The following is a 7,500-nucleotide window of genomic DNA, read 5'->3' as shown; positions in this document are numbered from 1 at the left end:
GCTGGCTATTGTTGTTTGGGACAGAGGGACAAAGGTATGTACCATCATAGAGGTCAGCTGCCCTGCAGATATAAATATCTCTTTGAAAACCAAAGAAAAAGAGGATATCTATGGACAACTGTTTCGAAACCTCCAGCTTCTATATCCAGATTATGAATTCATATTCATACCGATAATAATTGGAGAACTAGGTTTTGTTAGTAAATGCTTAAAAGTGAATCTGGATAAACTGGGATTTTCAGAAAGAGAAATCGACCGACTAATTCGTACATAAGTGCAATCTGTGAGTGGAACAATAAAAATATGCAAGACTTTTCTCAAGTTCCAAATGTGAATTTGTTTTAACTACATCCCAAAGATGGAACCTTGTATCTTTGTTGGAAACCGGCTCCCTCCTCAGTGGAAGATTTATAGTAATTAAAAAATAGACGAGGCATTCATACATACAAACACACCGACGTACAAACATATAGGTACATACATACAAACGCGCGTACATACATATATATGCACGTGTGCACGTACGTACAGACATACATGCGCGACCTAACGTAAGATCCTGTCTAGTAATTATACCTAAAATCTGTCTACACAGTCTCTCGCCCTGCTAAATAAAGTAGGCAAATCTCTCCCTTGGGTCATACTTTACACTAAATTAATTCTGACGTTAAGTTAATTTTACAGTTAATCCCGAAATTTCGGATACTAAAATTGAGAATGTTTCTTTTTATTTTGGAGCGGGGCGTAGATAATTGTCATCTTTAACTCATTTTAGTCCGGGGCACCGTCTTGAAGTGGTTTTAATCGAACGAATTGATCGCAATACTTAAGAAAATTTTTTTTTTACCTTTTGGTACCATTTATTTTTCGTTTTAAGCCTACACACCTGGAACTAAGGCAGACAGTATCGTACAGTGAGACTGGAATCGAAACCACGTATTCGACGCCTTATAATGAATAATTTCCGGAGATGTTTTATTATTATTATGATTTACTCATTAATTATTTTTATTAACTCAGATTTTGTTGCAACTGCTGCAATATTAAATTACATCTCCCTTGCTATACCTGCAGTCTACGGTAACATGCTATTTGTTCCCTTTAACTGTTTAGTACTTTCTTGGTGACTCTGGCCGTTCAAAAGAGACAAGCTTTTGTCAGCAGCTCAACAAAGCACTCTACTCCCATTCCTTTTATATTCCACTCAGTTACCTTTAGATACTGTCCCCAAGGCCCCAATGATAATCACCAATTATTGGCAAGCTGGCAGAATCGTTAGCACGTCGGACAAAATGATTAGCGGCATTTAGTCTGTCTTTATGTTCTGAAGTTCAAATTCCGCCGAGGTCGTCTCTGCTTTTCGTCCTTCCGGGTCGGTAAAATAAGTAGCAGTCGAACACTGGGGGTTCGATGTAACCGAATTATACCCTCCTCCAAAAATGCTGGTTCTGAGCCAAAATTTGAACCATTCTTCGGTCAAACTCTCATTGACTTTTTTCTTTGGAAAGGAAAGTGAGAGGGAAGAGGGAAACACTACCTCGCAGTGAATTTGTGAAAAGATGGGTGACTGTGACAAAAATGGTTAGAGTGAATGGCCCTACTCTGGTACGTGCCTGTAGTTTGGCGAGCATGAGAGAGGGCTCGTACCTTTCGTGGTCAGGGTAATCCTGGATCTACGAGGTCCTTTAATTGGTCCTAGTTTAAGTTTCTCCTGTGCCAGGAGGACTACATTATCCATGTTATCACATACTTTGTATACTATCTATACTTTTTTCATCCCATCCTATATATAAATCCCTCTTCAGATTGTTGTCTGTTCTGTTGATGTCCCACTCATCACTACCTCTGGTTAATAAAAAAAAATTATTAATTGCATTTTGTCCGCTTATTCTTGTTTATACTCAGCAGTCCTTATCGAGCGGACTATGATAAAAATAAGAACAATATTGTGGCCGTGACCATCCCATCATTTTTTCCGATATCCTGGCAAACCAAGTACAATACAGTCTAAATTGTTAGGGAATGATTTCAGGGATATTTAGCTGCTGCTTCTCGCAGCTTAAAAGACCACGTAAATTAGGGCTAGAGGACTAAATAAATACAAACGCATTACACACACACACAAACATACATACATGTGTGTGTGTGTTCGTAGCTAAAGTGATAACAATAGTGATAATATATATACACACACATGTATAAACACATACACACGTACAAGAAACATATACACACCCTTAAGCAAGTATGTGTGTATATTATCATGTGTACACATGTGTGTATTGCCGATGTAAACACCTTACATATACGTACATATCTATACACACACATACATACTACATACATATATATATATCGTTTTTCTGTCTCTGTGTGTGTTAATATTGGCTTAATGACTCCGCTACACACATCAATATATATATATATATATATATATATATATACACACACACACATATATATATATATATATACATCATACATACATACATTATTAAAAAATATTGTAGTAAAGACGGGAAATTTAACTTACAGTGGAGTGAAGTTCAAACTACGAAGGAAGTAAACCGGGCAAAGAGATTTGACAGAAACAAAAAATATTGTCCTAGATTTTTGTTTTTTTTAAACTTCTGCTGCTGCTGCTGCTGTTGTTTGTGATTATGATGATGGTGGGTGTGGCGATTAATAATGATGTTGATTGTTTTACTAGTGATGATGATGGTTGTGGTGGTGGTAGCGGTGGTAAAGTTGTTGCTTTGAATTCTACTGGTTGGTGGTGCTTATGCCGTTGTTTATTGGCAGTGGTTTTGGCGATGGTGGAGGGAGTGGTGCTGTTTTTTTGTCAGTAGTAGTAGTAGCTGTTGGTGGTGGTGGTGGTGGTAGTTCGATGGTCGTTGTAATGATGATGGTGGTGATGCCGGTAGTTGTGATGTCAAGCAACCCACTCATGACCATCCCGTCTTTTTGTACATGTAAGCACTACACTACTCAATGTGTCCTTGTCCTTCTTATTTCAAACCAATAAGACGTAACGAGAAGAGATTTGGCTGCTATTTCTTGAAGGTCAGAAATCATTACAGACAAAATTTCATTGGTTCAAATTAATGATGATGATGATGATGGTGGGGATGGTAGTAATAGTAGTAGTAGTAGTAGTAGCAGTCATAGTAGTGGCCGCTTTGACGTTAGTCGTGTGTGAGATGGCCATAGACGTTATTTAGCAGACGGTTAGCGTCTCTGAGCACCAAACGATCAGGCACATTCTAACCATGCCTGAAGGAGAATTGGTTGCTATTTCTAGCATGTCGAACAACCGGCCACATTGAGGCTCACTTAGTAGACGGAAGTATGAAGTAGATTTACCCAGTACTAATGTTACTAAGCGGTAATAATAGTGATAATTCCACTGGAGTCATACACTGAACTATAATAGATTGGTAGGTGTGGAGGAGGATGTGGGACGTCTCTTGGTGGTGGTGGTGGTGGTGGGTTTTGTTTTGGCGACGGAGGCAGTTCGTGATATTGAGAGTGGAGCAAGGGAGACAGCAGCAAACCAGCCTCCGTTTGGCAGAGAACCACTCCACGCAATTAAACACACACACACACTCATCCACACACACACACACACGTAGAATCACCATATACAAAATTTATGTACACATCATTTGTGTGGAGTGTGGGTGTATGCATATATGTGTATGTGTATATATATATAGTTTTTGGATGAAATAATGAGGCACGAAAAAGAGAATGACTCTCTCCAGACACAGCAATATATGTATATATATATATATATTATAGGCACAGGAGTGGTTGTGTGGTAAGTAGCTTACTTACCAACCACATGGTTCCGGGTTCAGTCCAACCGCGTGGCACCTTGGGGCAAGTGTCTTCTATCATAGCCTCTGGCCGACCCGAGCCTTGTCAGAAACTGAAAGAAGTCCATTGTATATATGTATGTATATATATATATATTTATATATATATATCCATTTATTCTTTTACTTGTTTCAAGCATTTGACTGCAGCCATGCTGGAGTACCACCTTGAAGGGTTTTAGTTTAACAAATCAACCCCAGAACTTACTTTTTAAACCTAGTACTTATTTCATCAGTCTGTGTTGCTGAACCACAATGTTACAGGGACACAAATATACCAGCATCAGTTGTCAGGCACATTGGTTGACCTGGAATTAGAGTAAAAGACATTTGCCCAAGGTTTCCCAGACGGTGGGACTGAACCCAAAACCACATGGCTGCAAAGCGATCTTCTTAACCACATGACCATCCCCCCACCTGCCTGGGCAAACATATTTCCGTGCCTTTGCGAAAAATGTGTTGGCTCGTCGGCTAATTTATATGGTTTGTATGTATGTCTTGTGCACTGAAATGAATCGGTATATTATAATTGTTAAGCCGTCTCTAGATCACTGACATTCAAATGAACCCTTAAAAATATCTAACCCCTTACTTTTACACGGTCTATTAAATCCTCCCACCTTTATTTTTTCACTCTTTTTCTTGTCCCCTCACTTCCAACTACTCTTGCTTTCAAATTCTTTTCTTCTGTCTGCCTGTCTGTCTGTCTCTCTCTCTCACTTGACCCCAAAACATTTGCAGTGACTAATTTGTCGCTAATAGCTGTGAACTGGCAGACTTGTTTGAGAGTTTCAACGGAATGATTTCCATTGGATCCGACCAAATTCTCCAACTGATGCTAGTATGGAAGATGGATGACAATGATGATGACGACTATGATGATGATGGTGACGACAACAATAACGATGATGATGATTTTGTGGCATGGTCGGCATTGCATTGTGTCAAGCGATTTTGGGTGGGACAAACAGACACACAAACATATACACACACATACATAAATATATATATATACGACGGGTTTCTTCCAGTTTCCGTCTACCAAATCCACTCACAAGGCTTTGGTCGGCCTGAGGCTATAGTAGAAGACACTTGCCCAAGGTGCCACGCAGTGGGACTGAACCCGGAACCATGTGGTTGGTAAGCAAACTACTTACCACACAGCCACTCCTGCGCCTATAATTGTTTATAATTATATCTCTGTTTATAATTATACCACATGTTACATAATTATGAAATTTTGTAATTAAAGATACATAATTTATCTCACCACAGAAGAGACTCCACCCTGGTTCTTAATTACTTAAGATTTACTCCTGCAGTCAAAAGGGTTCTCATCCACAGAACCAGAGTCCCACTTCTCTGGTGTCTTGCCCAACATATTTTTACATAAAAATGAAGAGTTTTATACCCACAGTGTTTTTGTGAGGTTCTTGAGGGGTGAGCGGAGATCCTTATTGGGGGAGGGGCTTAGTGTTGAGTTTTGATGTATTTTTAATGTTAGATAAGTGGGTAAAGGAGGTCAGTGAGAGGGGGAGAGTCTAAATAACAGGTGTAATTAAACGACAGGTGTAATTAAAGGTTTCACCTTTTGGCCCCTTCCTGTTTTCTCACATGCCTTACACTGGATGTGGATAGAAAGTTGGAAATGAGATGGACGGAGAAAGGAAGAAAGAGTAGCAGCAGGCAGAGGAGGGGGAGGGGAAGCAGGGGGAGGAGGAGGAAGGAGAAGGGGAGGAGGAAGAGGAAAGAAGGAAAAAAAACATGAAGGAGAGGAGAATAAAAGATGGAGGAGAAGGGGATGAAGAAAAGGGAGAAGGAGGAGGAGGTGAAGGAAGAAGGAGAAAGAGAAAGAGAAGGAGGAGAAGAAGAAGAAAGAGAAGAAGAAGTATAGGAAGAGGGAGAAGAGGAAGAAAAAAGAAGTGAAAAATGAAGAAGGAAGAAGTGGGGGGAAGAAGAAGAGGAGGAGGAGATGGAAAAAGTGGAGGGAGAGAAGGAAAAGAAGAACTTTGTCCTTGATATAAACAAATGCTTATCAAAATGTCAGGATAACAGTTCTTTTTTAATTACGTTAATTTGGTTAAAACAATATTTAGTTAGTAGCGTGCACTGGTAGGCTGACAGCTTCATTAGGGCTAACGAGTAGAAATGGACGAAGGCAAGTAAGAAAGGATTTTCAACAGTTTTCATAATTGGTTGGCTGGAATCATTCTGTAATTAAAAGACGAAAGAGACTCAATTAAAAAAAAAAAAACTTCATTTGCTTAAATAATAATAAGTCTTCGTTAAAAAAAATAAATATCAGAAAAAAGACACAAAAATATCACACTGTATGGACTATATTTTCATCATCATATATATATATATATATATATATATATATATATATATATATATACATACACATATATGTATGTATGTGTGTGTCTGTGTTTGTTCCCCTATCATCGCTTGACAACTGATGTTGGTGTGTTTATGTCACCGTAACTTAGCAGTTCAGCAAAAGAGACCGATGGAATAAGTACTAGGTTCACAAAGAATAAGTCCTGGGGGTCGATTTCTTCAATTAAAGGCAGTGCTCCAGCATGGCCTCAGTCAAATGACTGAAACAATAAAGAAACAGGTAGATAAATAAGTCGACAAACAGAAGTGCAGACTGATAGAAAGAAAACGTGACAGACAGATCAATCTACATCTGCATCAACTTCCATATTCATAAGCCTTTTATATATTCTTCTCTGTTACATTCGCAAACCTTTAAAACATTTATAAATCTCTCATGAAAATTTAACCTCCTCGTATTTCATTTTAATTTATCTCATTTCTTCTACCTTCTTGACTTCTCCTACCAACAGTGTGACCCTGCTATCTATTATCTAACAACGCTTAAACCATGTTGCCTAAGAAACATCACCACATTATCTACAATAAATAGTTCAGGAGATATGACAATTGCTCTATGTATTTGCTTGTCAGTTTGCTTTTACATCTGTCTTCTCCATATTAGTATGGGTTTAATGAGTATATTATAGAAGCATTGTTTTACCACCAGACGCCTTTCCTGTTGTTAACCCTTACCTATCGTGTGTTGCTATAATTTGTGCTAGATTTTTGCTATTAGAAAAAGCTAATTTAACTCTATGTTTATTAAAAATTCTATAGTATTTACTGTCTTTTGGAAAATGTTTAGTCAATGCTGAATAAAACAATTTTGGCATATTGGAAGTTATTTGTTTTCCGAAGGGAATTATATACCATTCAATACAATTAGAGGTGTCTATATTATCGAGGCATGTAATTCTATTTCTAACTAAGCTTTTTCTAAAAGTGTGTAACCTATTTAACTGGTTCTTATTATGGCATTGGGTTTGTTTGCAATTGTATTTGATATTATATTTGTCAGTTATTTGTATTGTGCTATTTACAGAGCTTATGTATTGGTTACATGTTTATAAACTAATGAAGGCGGCTATATGCAATGTAAAACCGATAAGTACTCGGGTTGATTCATTCGACTATAAAAAATTCTTTGAGGCAGTGCTCCAGTATGGCCGTAGTCTAGAACAAGTAAAAGATGTCAGTATAATGGTTTACTTGTTGTATTTTATTTTTATTATTATTA

General features: G+C 37.9%; 2 protein-coding genes across 15 annotated transcripts in view; both read right to left on the bottom strand.

Moving 5' to 3' along the window:
* LOC106882076 (uncharacterized) overlaps positions 1-3,423 on the bottom strand; it is a 57,259-nt gene extending 53,836 nt beyond the window's left edge. For 3 of the 11 annotated variants that reach the window (XM_089362209.1, XM_089362213.1, XM_089362212.1), the window contains exon 1: positions 2,534-3,381. The gene's annotated coding sequence lies outside the window, so the exon portion shown is untranslated. Of the gene's footprint in view, positions 1-2,533 lie in introns of all 11 variants that reach the window. The other 8 variants (XM_089362207.1, XM_089362208.1, XM_089362211.1 and 5 more) reach the window with 7 other exon arrangements.
* Positions 3,424-5,921: 2,498 nt separating this feature from the next.
* The window catches only part of LOC106870504 (copper homeostasis protein cutC homolog), a 17,199-nt gene continuing 15,620 nt past the window's right edge, over positions 5,922-7,500 (bottom strand). For all 4 annotated transcript variants that reach the window (XR_016244195.1, XM_089362217.1, XM_089362216.1 and 1 more), the window contains one exon: positions 5,922-6,089. The gene's annotated coding sequence lies outside the window, so the exon portion shown is untranslated. The remainder of the gene's footprint in view (positions 6,090-7,500) is intronic.

Source organism: Octopus bimaculoides, chromosome 14 (genome assembly GCF_046866305.1).
Source record: "Octopus bimaculoides isolate indiv1 chromosome 14, ASM4686630v1, whole genome shotgun sequence".
Taxonomy (NCBI): Eukaryota; Metazoa; Mollusca; class Cephalopoda; order Octopoda; family Octopodidae; genus Octopus; species Octopus bimaculoides.
Note: the sequence above shows the minus strand (reverse complement) of the source record. Positions and strands in the feature narration are given on the sequence as shown.